Source organism: Pteropus alecto, unplaced genomic scaffold, assembly GCF_000325575.1.
Source record: "Pteropus alecto unplaced genomic scaffold, ASM32557v1 scaffold7, whole genome shotgun sequence".
In the NCBI taxonomy this organism is placed as follows: Eukaryota; Metazoa; Chordata; class Mammalia; order Chiroptera; family Pteropodidae; genus Pteropus; species Pteropus alecto.
In genome coordinates, this window is record NW_006494614.1 from 31878075 (window position 1) to 31896487 (window position 18413).

The window sequence follows — 18413 nt, forward strand, 5'->3', positions numbered from 1 at the left end:
AAAATAGAAAATTACGTACACAATACATATAACTATATATACAGATATTTATGGTTTCTAAAATAGAAGATAAAATATATGTCAAAAATAAACAAATGACTATATATCGCTAAGTAATTTCATACTAGCTTTAAGTCAAAGGGAATCGGCATTTCAGTAGGATGTTGAGTGAAGGTGAATCTAAATCATGGATTACAAGGTTGCCTACAGGGTAGATGGAGGGGATAGGTAGGTGAAAAGCAGAAATCTGTGCTACAAATTTACATGGGAAACATTTCTAGGGAAAAGTAAGATTTCTTGACTAGTTGTTAAGAATACAAGTCTTGGGGACCTGGGAAAAAATCTAGTAGATATAGAAATATAGCTAATAATGGGCCAAAGATGAGAAAAAAGAGTGACTTAAATACCAGAAAATTAAATATGTGTGCCTAAAAATAGCTGAAGAGATAGAATAAGCAAAAGAAAGAAAAACTGACAAAAAAAAAAAAAGGCGACATAATTAAGAAGGTAAATGCTGAGAGATGATCCTAAATAACAGACCCTTAAAATGGAAAGAATCCAAGTTAACTGTTGGAAACAGAACTATTATTGACTCTGAGAAGCAATGAGAGTAAAATAATGAGGAAAGAAGGAGAAACATCATTTATTTGATTGACTACCTACTTACTATGTGTCAGACAAGAAGGACACATAGTCCTAGTAAGAGAAGACACCATATGTAGTTAACATAATAAACAGATAAATTATATAAGCAATAAGATGATAATTTTACTGGGAAAAAATAGAGCAGGATAAGAGCAATCATGGGTTTCTGGAAATTGAGGAGAGGTCTGAAGGATTTCAGGGAGGTCCTTTGAGAAAAGGTCCTGAGAGAGTGTTCTTTGAGCAAAGACATAGAAGGAACTGAGGAAGTCATGAATGTGGCTATATTAAGGAATTATGTTCTAAGCAGAGGAAACCAGCAGTGTAAAGACCTTATATGAGAAGCGTGCCTGGCACATTCAAGAAACAGCAAGGGGATAGTGGAAATAAAATGAGAAAGAGAAGGCATTATTAAGTCTTTAGCATTTTTTTTTAATGAATCAGATTATAAGCTATTGAGGCTTTTACGATGAGGTAATAATATGATCTGATTTATGTTTGAAAAGGATTGCTCTGGCTCTGTGAACAACAGTCTAACAGACTTTAAGGTCGGGAGCCAGGGTGGAATAGGGAGCCAGTTAAAACTATTGGAGCAATTCAAGTGGAAGGCGACAGTTCTGGTCCTAGCCGCCATCACTGATAAAGAGAAATGGTCACATACTAGATATCTTTGAGCCAAAAGGACTTCTGGGATTGAAGTGAACACAAGGTATTTGAGAAAAAAGAAGAAAACAAAAAGACCCTAAATTTTTAGACTCACCAATCTAAAGAACCAAGTTGTCCTCAACTGAGACAGTGAAGAGTGTAACTGCACTAAATTTAGGTAGAAGGTTAAAAAGGCAAGTTAAGCTGAGGTGTCTAGATAGCCAAATGGAATGCTGAATAGAGAGGTCTAGGCCAGAGATGTCAATTGGGTGTCCATGGTGTAGAGATGACAATTAAATCCAAGTCACAGAAAGATACTGGATAAATAGAAAAGAAGATCAAGAACTGAGCCCTGGGACAAGAAGAGGTACCAGAAAAAGAGAACAAAGAAACTAAGAGAAGATGGTATCTTGGAAGTTGAGATAAGGTCATGTATCAAAAAGGAAAGTGTGCTCAAGGGTGTTAAAACCTACTACTGCTAGGTCAGAAAACATAAGAATTGTTGTATAAATTCATTAAATTTAGTAACATACAGGTCATTCATATGTTCCACAAGTATAGTTTTAGTGAAGTGATAAAAGCAAAAGTCTTATTTTCATGAAAGGGGTTTAAAAAGGAATCTTTTTAATGTATTGTTGTGTTTGATTTGCTAGAATTTTATTTAGGATTTATTTTAAAAAAATTAAAGAAGACACGAAGAAATGAAATTCTATGTTCATGGATTGGAAGAATCAACATAGTAAAAATGGCCATATTCACCAAAGCAATATACAAATTTAATGCAATCCCCATCAAAATCCCAATGTCATTTTTTAAAGAAATAGAATATAAAATCACCAAATTTGTATGGGATCACAAAAAAACTTCAAATAGCTGAAGCAATCCTTGGGAGTGGGGGGAAACAAGGCCGCAGGTACCATTCTGCTTGACTTCAAATATACTACAAAGTGACATAATCAAAACAGCATATCAGCAGAAAAATAGACATACAGACCAACTGAACAGAATTGAGTGCCCAGAAGTAAACCCACATATACATGGGCAAATAAATTACGACAAAGCTAAAAACATACAATGGAGAAAAGAAAGCCTCTTCAATAAATGGTGTTGGGAAAATTGGAATGCCACATGTAAAAGAGTGAAACTAGATTGTTACCTGTCATCATACACAAAAATTAACTTGAAAAAGATCAAAGACCTAAATATAAGAACTGAAGCAATAAATTGCAAAGAAGAAAACATAGATACTAAACTCATGGACCTTAGTTTTAGAGAGGATTTTAAGAATTTGACCTCAAAGGCAAGAGAAATGAAAGCAAAAATAAATAAATGAATGAGACTATATAAAACTAAAAAGCTTCTGCACAGAAAGAGCTAATATCCAAAAATATTTAAAGAACTCATACAATGCAACAACAAAACCCCAAAACAATCCAATTAAAAAATGGGCAGAGGACCTAAACAGATTCTTTTCCCAAGAAGACATACAAAAGGCAAGAGACATATGAAAAGATACTCAACTTCACTAGTTATTAGGGAAATGCAAATCAAAACCACAATGAGATATCATCTCATACCTGTACGAATGCTATCATCAACAAAACCAGTAATAACAAGTGTTGGAGAGGTTGTGGAGAAAAAAGAATCTTCATACAGTGCCAGTGGGAATGTAAACTGGTATAGCCGCTATGGAAAACAATATGAAGGTTCCTCAAAATACTAAAAACAGAATTACCATATGACTCAGCAATCCTTTTTCTGAGTATCTACCCCCCGAATTTGAAAACATTTATTCATAAAGACACATGCAACCCAATGTTCATTGCAGCGTTATTTATGGAGCCCAAGACATGGAAACAACCAAAGTGTCCTTTGTTAGATAATTGGATAGAAGATGTAGTACATATATACAATTGAATATTATGCAGCCATAAGATGAAATACTGCCATTTGCAACTGCATGGATGGATCTTGATATTATCATGCTAAGTGAAAAAAGTCAGACAGAAAAAGTTGAGAACCATGTGATTTCAGTCATATGTAGAGTATAAAACTGAAAACAAGACAAACACTCATAGACACAGACAACAGTTTAGTGATTACCAGATGGAAAGGGGGGAGGGGGCAAAGTAGATAAGGGGAAAGAGGGGTCAAATATATGGTGACAGAAGATTTGACTTTGGGTGGCGAACACACAGCGCAATATACATATGATGTATTATTGAATTGTATATTTGAGACCTATATAATTTTATTAAAGAACATCACCACAATAAATTTAATAAAAAATGAGAGGAAATGGAATGACCTGGGAATAGACACATGGCCACAACAGCCAGGGTAATGTAATAGATATATCGTGGATATGTTAGAAGATGAGCAAAATAATGGATAATATATTAAATCATTTTATTTTACTCTAATAAGATGTTAAAAATGGTGGAACATTCCCAAACTATGCAAGTTAATGATGACATTCGTCAAACTATCTGTGAAACCATACTCAAATTAGATTTTCTCAAGGAAGAGCAATTTTAATCATTCTAGAGGCCTCTCATGATAATTTTCTTATTTATACATGGCATGAGGTACAAGAAGAAGAGAAACTAGTGGTAACGACCTCACTCATGTCTTATGAATATCCTTTATAACATCAAATATGTGAAAAAACCTATAAATCACATCTATGATTATTAATTAATGAGTTTACTCTGCATTAATGAGTGGTGTGACAATGTATGGGCACTGAGATGAAGAAAAGAAAATGTCCATATTACAAACTTACTTTACAGAATAACTTTTAGAAATATATCTCTGGTGTAGCCTGACACCAATTCCTTTTAACTGGAAAGGAATTTTTAAAATAAAGAAACGTTATTATACAACATGATATTTTTAAAAATATTATCAGCATATCTAAAGAATTTATTTTTAACTTGCCAGATAGTTTCATGTAACAAATTACTTGAAACTTTGGAAATGAATAAAAACATATTACCAGGATAAATAAAGATCTTTGTGTGAAAAAAAGTAATTAAAGTCACTCGGCCAATGGATAATTCTATGGCACACCAAAGGTAGAACAAATGGCAGTTTCTCTTGTGTGACAGATAATATACACTGGATCAGGATTCAGGAGACTAGATTGCACATCTTTGACAAGCTTATCTGATGTTAATTGAATCTGGTAGCTTATCAGGTTTTCTGGTGCCCCGAACCATCACTTGATCTGCTGGAAAATAATATAAAGTCTAAAGAAAATTTCAGTTGTGCCAAGAAAGGCAAAATAATATGCAGCTTTTTTTTTTTTTTAAATTTTAAATGGTGGAAAGGAATAATAATTAGAAATAAGGTATGCCAAACTTGATCTGAAGGTATTATATCCCCAGTTATCTAAAAACACTATGCTTTAGAAATGACAATGACTATATATAGTCATAGAAAAATTATATACCCATTCGGAGAAGGTTTTTCTAAAGGTACATCAACTGACTGTATAAGTCAATACTGAACCGGTTACATTAAACAGTATTCAATAAACAACCATGACATTATATACTATTTAAATTCTTCTTTTGTTTCTTCATTAATTCCTGTTTTATCCTTGCTTTACACATTGAAAAAAAAGTAAATAAATACATACATTCATCAGCAACATGAGGCTTAGAAACTTTTAGAAAGATTTTGAGTCATTTTTAAGATTTGAGTGAAATGTTACATCTTTTAGTAGTTTCAGAGAATCTGACTCAAGAATATTGCTTTTCACTCAGCTTCCTCGCAGTAGTAAATTTTCCTAAAGTAATCAAGACAGTGGAGGTCACACTGAATTAAAATAACATAAAGACTGACAATGAATTGATAATAAGTTCATATTCATGATACAATTTAAGGCCATTCAGGAGAGTACGTAATCAGTTATTAAGTAATATACTATAATAATAATTCAAAGAAAAAGACTGCTCTATGTGGACATGGTTATTAGGGGTGGGTACATAGTTGAATGAAATAGACCAACAGGGCTCCATGGAAAAGCCTTAAATAATGAATAAAGATTATTTCCAGCCATCCAAACTGGAGGACTAGCATGGCAAAGATATAGAGACAAAGATTAGAATGGAAATGATAGTATTATTTTAATACACATTTATTGAACTAACCTACAGTTAAACACAAAGATATGCTTATGAATATGGAATAAATTTAGTTAGAATTTAAACAGATTATGAAGGATCATAAAACTGTGACAGATGTTTAGATTTGATCTAGAGAGCAGTATAAATCCTGTAAAGGAAAATATCTGGTCAAAATAGTAATGGGAAAATGTGTCTGATAGCAATATTCATATTGAAAATATCTAAATTCTATTGAGTCATATTGACTGATAAAGAGTATAAAGCCTTTCTTTTATTTTTTTTATTGTAATGTTCATATTTATGAATGCACTAAAATACCAAAAAAAAAAAAAGTGAGGTAGAAACCAGAGATAAAAAAGATGAAAAGAACTGAAAATCAATGATACATTTGATAGAAAATGTTCATCACAATGTTGATATTGAATACTTGCATTTCCTTAGAAACATGCTTTGCTATCTTCAATATTTTAATTTTTAACCCTATATTGTTTATTCCTTTGTAACCTTTTAGGATAGAAAGCTATTAGCAATATGCCTTTATATGACCTAATAAATGTAAGTATATGACTTAATAAATGTAAGTATACTTTGGGTTAATGTTCTGTAGTCACAGAACTGTCATTATCACCCTCAAAATTGAAAAATTGAATATTTTATCTTTTATGCTTCAAAATACTAAGAACATTTGAAAGGATTTGGACTTCCTTGGTAATTGACTGCATAGATACAGGAGGATTTATTTTTTCCAACAGAAGAAAAGCTAATAAGAAGTTCAAATTAAAAAAAAAAAATGAGTAGAGCTCTGTAATAACTATATTTATAAAAAATTGAACAAAACTAGAAAACTTTAAGCATCGAGTAATAGAAATCAAAGAAATTATCACTTAGGGAATATGTATTTCTGAGTCTGTAAAGCCTGTCAAAAGCAATGTGCTAAATGGATTTCAGAAAAAGAGAGGCTGATAATATGAATAAGTGCTTTTTGCCCTTATCCTTCTGCAGCCTAAGTAAAGATACCTATTTTGTGTCAAGTTTTATATATAATATATTATGTCCACTACAATATTGTTTAGTAAGTTACAGATTTACATTATGAATACCTTTATTTTTACAGATATTTAAGTGCCTATTAGTATAAACTAATAGCTGTATTGATATATCAACTGGTTTAGTTTGCCATAAATTAAGTAATATCAAAGAAGTCACTGAAATGATTCTGAGCCTCAGTGATCTCTCATATATTAAATAAACCAGAAAAGATTTTGCATATACCAGATTCTGAAATTCTATTTCAATAACTATCCATTCACTCCCAATTATCCAACAATTGAATTAAAATGTACATTGTATTTAGCTTGGAAAAATTACACCAATAAAAGTCAATAGAAGAGGTAAAGGGAAATATCTGGGTTCTGTTATGGCTTCAACATAAATTTGTAGAACTAATATGTATGTTTGACAACTCAGAAGGCATACCACATGTTATTTCCCACATTTTTTTTTGCATTGTATTATATGATTGAAAGTACTTATACACCACTTTATGTATTACATGTGTGTGTCCTCCCGAAATTCATATGTTGAAATCTTAAGCCTCAATGTGGAGGTGGGGACTCTGGGAGGTGATTAGGTCATGAGAGTGGAGTCCTCATGAATGGGATTTGTGTCCTTATGAAAGAGAGCACAGAGAGCTCTCATCCCATCACCAGGTCCCCAGAGTGAGAAGATGGCTGTCTATGAACCAAAAAGGGGGTTCCCACCAGACACTGAATCTATGAGAATCTTGATCTTGGACTCTAGACCTGTGAGAAATAAATGCTTGCTGTTTAAGCCACCCAGCACATAATATTTTTCTTATAGTAACCCAATCAGATTGACGACCATAAAAATGAATTGTTTTTATCTGTCATGTTCAAGAAAAAATTTATACTTGCTCTGCACAACTAGGAATCTTTGCTTTTCAAAAATATCTTTACTCTAATTCTTTAAGGAATTAAGAGGAAAGAAAGAATAAGGAATAGGCCTAAAAGAAATTGCAAAGAAGAGCCATAGTCCTTTTACTGATTTCACAATTCATCTCTCACATATTCTCATTTCCCTAGCACTACCCAAAAAGCGACTTTTCCTGAAACTTGGCCTGGCCAGGGTCCCTAGCATGCCTCCTAAAGCCAAAGTATCAGAAGATCTAGATAGAGTAGTTAGAGTTGGAAAAAACAAGATCAGGACTTCCCAGCCTACATGATCACAGAAAGAATCCATGTTACAGAGCCTAAGAGGGAGCTCTACAGGAAGTGACACCGAGAGTCTGGGAGGAAGTGAGGAAGGGAGGGAGCACCAAAGCTGGTTCTGTTCAACCAGCAGTTATAATACCCCTAACTTTACGCAAAATTCAACTCTTGATGTGACAAAGGAATGTTCTTTAAAATAAAGATTTGTGCTCTATTATCATAGCACTAGAAATCCTAGTCTATTCTGTTGCTACAGAAGAATAAGAGCCACATTTTAGTCAAATTCTGGCAACATTTGAAATAATAGGAGAAAGTTAAATTTATATATTATTTAAAAGTAATAATAGACTATAATAGGAAACTATGAAGCTTTAATAATTTTTCAAAGCACATGCTATTTAGTACCCTAATACTTCAAGGTATGTAGGTAAATAGTATAGGTACATAGTAACATTTCCATACTAGGAAAGAATTTATATACCAAAATATAATATTTATGTCTGACTTTTTAAACTTAATCCTTAACTTTTATTATTAAAATTACCAAACATACAGAAAAGTTAAAAGAATAATACAATGAATATTTACACTCACTACCAATATTTTAAAATTTTGTAGTATGACTTAATTTTACATAAATGTAATAAGAGATTTGACATCAAAATTCAGAGTAAAAACAGATAAATTCATTTATTGCTAAAATTTTTACCCAGGGTTGAGGCAAAGAGTCAGGTAGATACATAAAGCAACTTGCTGAAAAAAATGATGTACTTGAGATCAAAAGCCGGTCATTAAAATTAATATACATTTCATACTTAATTCCTTAATAGCTTGCTATTAACCTTTCAATTTTGTACTAAAATTCTTTGTTCAATTGGCACTTTCACTGGTGATAGTTAAACGAAAACATTATAGAGAACATTATTATAGTATTATTTTAAAACAGTAATTTAATTAACCAAGCAAAACTACTTAAAATTGTGAAAAGAAGTTAAAATATAACAAAGAATAGATCATTAGTATATTTAAATTTTTTTCTTTGGCTTTTTTATTTTCACTAATATGAATAAATAAAATAAAATTATTTTAAACTTGGAAGGAAGACATTGGGAAGGAAATAAGTAGGAGTGGAAAATTTTTAAAAACTTGCTTTATGAAAATGCCTTTGTGAAAATTTTAAGTAAAATCTCTATGTTTGACTAAAATATATTTGATCTTTCTGAATATGTGTTTTGTAATTATTGGGTTAGTTAGATCTTTTCATAATTAACTCCACATATCTTGAGTATATCTACTCTTTTATACCTAGCTTCCAAGGTATAAATTTTTGTTGAAATGAAGTGGTTACATGGTGCCTGTCCTCAAGGAGCACAGAGCTTTATGAGAGATTTGTTCATAGCATTATATATCAATGTGATACTTTGTTATAAAATTATGACCAAACTATTACAAGAGAACAACTGCTTCTAAGAATTAATGTTAGTATATACGGGAAAAGCTAGAAATTGGAACATCTGCCATGAGGTAGAGATGTTAGAGGGTTTCAGTCCTAATGTAGCGTAAGTATATAAGATCCTAAAGTGGACGGTGATAGCAAAGATAAAAGGAAGGAATAGTGGTAAAGTTGTACAGAATAATTTGACAAGACTCAGTGGCAGAATGCTTGTGGAGGACAACAAGAGGGGCTAGTCAGGAATCTTTAGGTGTGAGAGACCCAAATTACATGGAGAATTATTTTACCATTATAAGAAAACTTTTAGTTCAAAAGTAGTGTTTCATTTTTATATATAAGAAAGCCCAAAATGATGTGTTAAATTATGTGCTAAAAAGTATGTTTTCGTTCCATCCATCCATCCATCCATCCAGGTTTTTTAAAACCATTGACACTTAAAGCATTTTTTGGCACACAGGAAAAGTTGGGTGGACACCAAAAAAATAAAATTGGAAAAAGGTGATTCATTTGATGATATATCTCAGTGATGTCATGAGGAAGAGTTTGCTTTAGAATTGTTATACGAATGTGCTAAGACTATAGGGACGAAAAGAATGGGTAATGACTGAAAGAAATATTTTGGTGGTGTGTATGGTATAGGAAGAAGAGAAAACGGAGACAAATTAGGAGACTGTCACTGGATGCCTTTTGCACAAACTTCATGGTTGGAGGTAAAGGTTTTCTCAGGGTGTATGGTTAGTGAGGGTTCAGATTGTGGGCTTGCATGGGAATAAAAAGATTCAGATTAGCCGCTTTGAGGAATAGTAAGAAATGAATGGGTGGACTAAAGGAGTTTTGCAATGTAATGTTGAGAGCTCAATTGAGGTTAAAAGGATATAACTTTGCAGTTGACACTTAGCAAGCTTTTTGAGGATAATTCCAACAACTATAAAAAGATATTTATATAACCATTAGGGAAATTTTAATATTGAGTAGATATTTAATACTCAGGTTTGGTAATTTACATTTTTTTAAAAAGTCCTTATTTTTTAGAGAGTCACACTGAAATAATTACAGATTATCAGATGCATGAGATTTTCTTTAACTTAATTCAGCAGCAGTGGAGGATATGGAGGAAATAAAATTGACCACAAGTTGATAATTATTAAAATAGGGTGGTAGGTACATGAAGATTCATTGTATTATTCTCTCTTCTTTTATATATATTTGAAAACTTCTATAACAAGATAAGTATTAAAGAAACGATCTAGACTTTCACTCTACCCATCTTATTCCTTTTCTTCTCATTTTTTTCTATATTTATATTTTTAAGTCATATATCATTCTTGCTAATTTCCGTTTTATTTTCGTACTCATTTTTCCTAAATCACACTTCAGTGTTTTCTTTCTTCCACAAGTGTCTGTCCCTACATACCTGTAGGAACCTGGGATTTGCCAATTTCTAGGGTGAACTAAGAAAGGAAAATTAACTAAGAGAGAAATATTAACCTCTTTGAGTCACCAATTTCTCATCTATAAAATCAAGTAAATAACTCCTAACTCATAGTGTTGTTAGGAAAATTGAGATGATCTATATCAAACTGTTAGTGAGTGGCACATAAAGGATTGTAAACATTATAAGCACATGGCAAAGGGTCATTAAATAGTTGCTATTATTAATAAAAATGTTGGTGATAACATAGCTTGGAGATAAACTTTTTTGTTTTATTTGAGCAAAACCTTATAGTCCCCAATTTAAAGAGAGTGAAGTGTTTCATATTTCTCAAGCCATTATGATCTTAATTTATAATGCTGGCCTTCACCAAATAGTCCCCAACAATTAAAACAACAAATACAACAAAGTAGAACAAAACTTTCTATTCCTGCTTTAGGAGGCTGCATTCTTTACTTGGGCAATAATTGTGTCATTTGAATGTCGACTATATAAATTAACCTGACATAAAAAAAATCAAACATACTGCATGGGAAAAATACCAAAAGTCCAATTTATTCAACAGTATTTTCTACTTGAATAAGAAACCTAAACGTAAACCAATTACATTGAAGTCATGAATACGAAAAGTATTCATAAATAAAAAAGGCATCTCGTATTTAAGGTAACTTGTTCCTATGTCTTTATCCTAAAGTCAAATTACATATATTTAATCGCCTATTAATTTAACTCTACTATTCCTCTTTTCTCTCTTGGATAATTTTCACACTTCTAGTTCCTATAAATTGAGTATTATTTTTTCACTTTGATGACTAAAGTTGAAAGACAGCATACCTTTAGTGGTACGTGCAGTCATTCTAAAAGCTAAGAGATACGGGAAATAATTTTCAGTGAACCATCAAGCTAAATTAAAATACTTTAGCCATATTACTTAGAATAGTTCCTGAATAATCCCTTCCCACACTTTAGGTTTCTTAAGTTTTAAAGACCTAATGATGGTCATGCTATACAGATAAATGATATAACTCAAAAAACAACTGTTTTTCAGTTGGGCTAGTAATAAAACACAGATTTCATATTTTAGTAGCAGTTATTTTATTTTCAAGTCTTTAATATTATGATTAAAATCTCATTAAAATTTTCATTTTCTCTGCCTGGAAAATAATAAAACATAATTAATTTACTTTCCTAAAGTATGTCATAAGAAGGAACTTGTCAGTGTTCTGGGTAGAAAGTCTGTTTCTGATCATTACATATTTTACATCTGAAAATTAAGGTTTTTTTAAAAAATTGAGACTGCTTTTATTAAAAGCTGAAATAACATTTAGTCCAACTATTTTGATTAGGTTAAACCAAATTGTTTTGTCTGTAAAATTAAGAAAGTTCGATGTCCTTATATATCACCTGATTGATATTCTACATAAATGTTATTTAAAAAATAAAATTTGTTCCATAAAATATATCTTCAAGCAACCAGTTAAGTTGTAAATATATGGAAAATGGAAGTCAATGATTAAAGAAGAGAAATAAAATGAGATGAAAAGAGGGAAAAATTACACAAAAATTCTCTTGCAATAATACATTAAATTTGGTTACTATATCAAATTTACAAAAAGGCATTATAAAACTCACTTAAGCTCCAAGTATTTTCTAAGGCCAAATAATGTCATCTTTTATTTATAAGGACACAAATAATATTATAAAGGTACTATCATTCTAACAAAATTCAAGTTGGAGTTTCAATATGGGCAAGTGAAATATTTTTGAAACAATTTAAATATGCCTGTAATTTAGATTTGAGACTTCCTAGTTGTAAATAGATTAAATGACAAAATTACACCAGATAGGCATTAAAATATTCAGATAACCATAGCAATGGAAAACACTGTCCAAACCATTAAAATGTAAAGCAGTTTAATAAGAAATCTAACTTTAAGTTTTTATTATTGAGCTGATCAAATGCAACTATAAGTCTGCTAAATGATAAGGAGTTCAAAGTAATTTGTCCTCTGAGAGGGTTTTGTAAAAGGGTTATACAAAACCCTCTGGTGAATTTAAATATCTGATAAGATGTAACATTTTCCATATCATATTTAATTTTAAACTAAATTACAATTCTGAGCATCTAGAAAAGAATTCCAACCCTACTTCTTCAGATAGTCTAATTATCCAATCACAAGATTATCTCACTGTTTTTTTTTTAAGACTTAGTGTTAGATTGACTTTTTTTTACATTAAACTCAAACTTCCTAAGTAAAATTTAGGAGCATTTCTTTCAATTCTAGTATCTGAATCAAAAAATAAACAAGTGGTTAGTAACATTCTTATGACATGGAAACAATTTATGAAGTATTTTTTCTGTTATAAACACATAGTCTGTCTTGTTCTTTCTACATCTAGAGGAAAAATTACAAAAAATGGAGGAGAAAAAAACAGTAATAATTTCACAACCAGAGACAATGGCATTTTCCTTTCATTTTAGTATATGCAAGTTTTAAACAGAAATCATATTTACATGTCGTATGGTGTACATTTATCATTATAGAACATTCTCCTATTAATAAAACTGTCATAATATCACATGTTTGAAAAAGCTAGTTCTACAGAGTGAAGAGTGTAGTGTGGACACAGAAAAGACCAGCCAGAAATCTGCTGTAGAAGTCCTGAAACTTAATTGGCAAAGGTGATTATATCATTCAGTGTTCTGGTGGGAAAAAAGAATTTCCCTAAGAGTTTTCAATGTTGATAAATTTATGAAAAGACTATTTACAGAAGTGTGAGCATGATTAATGGAACCAGCAAGGGAGAAAGAACCCTGGTACTTAATCAGGGAGGGAGCAAGGAAAAAAATACATAGAAAATGAACTTCTCTCCTTCCTATGTTCGCTCTCCTGCTGGCACCTCCCACTGGTCAACCTCCCCACCACTGAGAAGAAGGGCAGCAAGAAAAGCCAGGTGATGCAGTCTATTGCATCAGCCTCTGAATACCATAGAAAGAGAGAGTGGAAAATAGAACTGGTAGGAGTGGGAATAGAAAATAATGTGCTTAGGGATATAGAAGAGGCTAGATATCAGAGATATTAGAAACTAGGTGGCAAAGATAAGATGTGACATTCATTTGGACAGTAGGGTATATGAGGAGATAGTACTTTGGATAACTTCCAGATTCCTGGATAGTGTGATTGAGTGATCAGTGTTACCAATGACATAGATGGGAGTTTGAGTTTTGCTCTGGGTCTCTTGAGTTTCAACCACTTATAACACAGCTATCTGGAAACTCTTAAAGGCTACTAGTTATCAGGCTCTGGGACTCAGGGGCAAGTTTCTGGCCTCCAATTTCACTGATTCTCATTATATCTTTCAGATTATTTAAATATAACTTGTAGAATCAAATGTATATTATTTACAATGACATTTAAAGTTGGGCTAGTAATAAAACTAAAAGTTATTCGGAGTCTGAATAACTTTTCTTCTTAGTCCATACCTTACAACATATTCTGTAAACTCTGATAGGATGGTTATGTTGTTTCACCATCTTTCATATTGTGCTTGTGAGTTCCTTTTGTCTAAACTCTCTATTTTCTCTTTATCTATGTAAATCCAACTCACCTTTTAAAGTCCAGCCTAATTGTGGGCCCCTTTCACAAAGCCTTTGCTAATTCCCTGAGCCTAAATTAACTGCATACTAATTTATGCTCCATCTACAGTTTACTTTTAGCATAGCATTTATTTCATTCAGCCTCGTTGCTTACTTATTATTTTTAAGGGAGTAATAAGCTACCAGAGTATACTTCAGTCATTTTGTGACTCGGTCATCCCCATTCACTTACCAATATAACTCAATAAAATTTATTAAATTATTCATTGTTGTTTCTCTAAAGCATCATGGAGTTATTTTCAAATAGTAAACAAGCAAGTGATTTTAATGAATATTTATATTTCTTCTGAATTCTTCAAAATGCTGTTTCAGAAATCTCTCACAGTTCCTTTATTTGAAACTGACAGAGTTCTGGGAAGGAGCTGCGTTGGAGCACATGAACTGTTGTTATAACTTTGTTTACTGGTGTTCTGGTTCTTGGCGATATTTTATTGCATGTATACTCATATGATATAGCTAAAAGACTCCTAAACATCATCTGCCTGCTATTCAAATGAATTATGTCCTAAAATATATTCTAAATGTCACAAGTAATAAATGTAGAAAACATGGTCCTAGTAGGTTGGGAATAACACTTGCTCTGTAGAAGATGTTATAAGAATCATTTTTCTCTCGTGTTCACTGCAGCACTATTTACAACAGCCAAGGTACGGAAGCAAACCTAAGTACCTATCAATAGACAATTGGATAAAGTTGTGGTACATGTATACTCAGCTATAAAACAAAAAGTAAAAATTTACCATTTACAGCAACATGAATGAACCTAGAGAGTATCATGCTAAGTGACATAGGTAAGACAGAGAAAAACAAATACTATATGTTTTCATTCATATGTGGATTCTAAAGAACAAAATAAACAAACAAAACAAAACAAAAACAGACTCATATATACAGAGAACAAAGTGGTGATTGCCAGGTGGGATAGGGGGTTGGAGGACTGGTTGAAAGGATTAAGAAGTACACATTGGTAGCTGCAAAATAATCAGGGGGATGTAAAGTACAGCATTGGGAATATAGCCAATAGTATTGTAATAACCATGTATAGTGCCAGGTGAGTACTAGACTAACCAGGAAGATCATTTAGTAAATTATATAAATGTATATCTGAAACTAATATAAAATAATATTGAATGTTAAAAAAAATTAAATTTCTCAAAACAGCCTTACGACTTGGGCTAGACAAGTAGTATTACACATCAACTATATCTGCAACAAAAAGCTAAAGATCAGGGAAATGAAGATGTTTAAGATTACACAGTAAATGATGAAACTATGATTAGAACTAATTTTCTTCTAGTTCAGTTCTCTACTATTATGTCATACGACCCCAGCCCCCTGCCTGAATCAGGGGGAAAAGGCCCCCACCATGTTCTGAGGGCCTTCTAGAACATGGTGGCAATGTAGAATCCAACTTGATCCTTCATTAAAAATGAGGCAAAAATAGTTTGATGCAAAGTTTCATTCTTTAAATATAACTATACTCTAAGTTCTGAATCTTATCTCAAAATTCTGACAATCTTCATGATATTGGCATTGATTAATAAGTTAGTATTCAATTCTATTTTGTCTTTATAGTCTATAGAAAGCCATATTGTTTAGAGCCATACTGAAGCCATCTGTTTGAGAGGCTCTATTTCAAATGCATCTAAACAAATTATAGATGATTTCCAATATGGGCATAAATGATGTGATATGAAAATTATGGTTAGATTTTTTCTAAAAAATATGACAAACGTGGTTATTTGAAAAAATCCATCACAATAATTTTAAAATGAAAAATCAAGTGATCAGAATAAATATATTCATTCATGCTAAAATGTGCAGAATATTTAAATAAAACAGGTTTTAGGATGTTTAAAGGAATTCTCCTTGGTGGCAGAACTATGCTTTATGGATATTTCTCACAATGGAAGAACCTTGCCTCTTAAGGAAGGAGTCAGAACTCCAACAGTAAAAATAGAATGGCTCATGAAAGAAGTTTCTAAGAAAGAAATGGAAGAAAAAAGAAAGTGGTATGGAGGAATAGGAATTTGAAAATGAAAGGAATCTGAAGATGAATGAAATCACTGAATATAGCTTCTATTAGTAGAATACCTTTTACACAGCATCTATGCCAGCATTCACTAGGCTTTTTTTTTTTCCTTTTGAAATCCCAAGAAGGCAGAGATTGCCATTTGGTCAACAAATGAGATAATGACAGCTGCCTTGTATTTCACTAGCATCAAGTCTATTTAGTTTTTTCTTCCTCTAAATTTTGGTAAAAAAAGAGCCTTAATAAGTAATGGTAACTTTTTAAAATCCCTTCAGTGGATTTTCTTTTGTAACAGGTTCTATAACATTTCTGTTTAATGCTGTTTCTTTGATAAAAATCATATGGCATCTTACAAGATAAATGTGTTATCTTAACTACTTCCTTGGTCTCATGCCATCAGGAGGCTCCTTACATTGCAAGCTAATGAAATAGAGGTATAAAAGTTGAAAAGTAAAGATCAAATGGGAGCAAAGAGGTTAAGGATCTGAAGAGATACAGCACTCTGCTTATGAGAATGGGTATAAACATTACTCAAAAATGTTAGTCATACTGAAATTTTTTACTTTTATATATTAGCTACATTTAACAATGCTTTGGAATTGTTCTGCTTGTTTTAGTTGTTTTCTGTGGTAACATCTCTAAACAACTGAGATCAGTAAATAATTATATTATCTAAGAAAAATAACACATTCTTAAATGTGATTAAATAAAAAAACAATATAGGAATAATGATATAGAATGATCACCTTTATTTTAATTAAAATACAATAAGAGTAATCTAGAGAATCGCTTATTATATTAATGAAACAACAAAAAAAGGCTGGAAAATGTTTCTAATATTTTTTTCTTAGTTAACCAGTATTCAAGAAAAAGCACAATACAATATGTATACAACATATTGTTGAATTGTATTGGATTTTTTGATCAATGTCACCCCAATAATTTTTAATAATAATAATAACAATAAACTACATCAGGTGAAGGCAAAAAAAAAAAAAAGAAAAAAGGAAAAGCACAGGCTGAAAATGGATACATAGCACATATTAAAAAGTAGGCTTTCTCCATATAACTTTAATAAGGTTTATATTTGATGGTATTGTTTAGTTGAAATACATTATAATAAAATAAAATGGAAATGAGCACTTCATAAAACAGAATGAATTTTAATATAACCAACAAAGAACGTATAACCAAAAAAGGTTCATAAATATATATTGGATAAAAGAGATTGCATAATACCTTCTGTACCTGTGAATGGATATTTCACTACATTGTTAGTCTCAATATCTTAACGGGACTTAAACATTTCTTAGCAACATATATAAAATCATCATATTTTTAAAATCACTTATTAATTGTGGGAATAGTCACAAGCTTGTTTTGCTTTGAGTATATGCTATATTAAATTTAGTTCTAAATCTAGACAAATTTTGGATTTTTTTCTTAATTTAAATGATAAATTAAATTTTATCATTTAGATGATAGAATTAGATAAAGTAGATAAGGAAGCACCAGCCTATGTATAGTATACATCTGAGGTCACTGTCACAGGTTCTAGTACTTTCATCTGCTTTTAATAGTAAAAATGACCTAGTTTATTTCTAAAATGGAGCAGACATTCTGTAAACTGTGGTCCTTTGAAAATTCCATTTACATGGAATTTAAGTTCTCCATAGAGATAAGACAGGATGTTCAGTTGAAACAAAAGTTTCAAATTCTTAATTTAGTCCTTTCGGCACAATCACACATACGCTGACAGCTGCATATTGGAGCAGAAAGAGGAAACCTGTTTATTGAGGAGTGGATTCCTGGCACCTGGTCAGTATGAAAGCAGCTGTGGGAGGCACAGCTGGAGCCAACAGTGATTTCAAACTGCTCCACAGCCTTACATTTTCTCTGCAGCAAATAACTGCTCCCTGCTTACCCTAAGTCCTTTTCTCCACCTCTCCTCACCTTGAGTGGAAGCAGAGATTTTACTCTGGGGAAGCAGTGTGACTTTAGCAGGTAGCCTGCAGCTACTCCTTATTTCCGCAGCCTCTAGTCCTGCCTTCCTCTAGGGCTGCTGCCTCTAAGAATCATTTCCATGCCTTGCCAGAAGGTACTTTCTAAGTAATTAATCCCCTCTCCTCTCCTCTGCTCTCTCCTCTTTTCTCAACCCTTTTCTCAGTCCTTCTTTCCTCTTTCTCTTTC

At 31.9% G+C, this 18413-nt stretch overlaps 1 protein-coding gene across 1 annotated transcript in view; it reads right to left on the reverse strand.

Annotated features, from left to right (window-relative positions):
- FAM83B (family with sequence similarity 83 member B) overlaps window positions 1-18413 on the reverse strand; it is a 56074-nt gene that overhangs the window by 9588 nt on the left and 28073 nt on the right. The gene's annotated exons all lie outside the window — the stretch shown is intronic.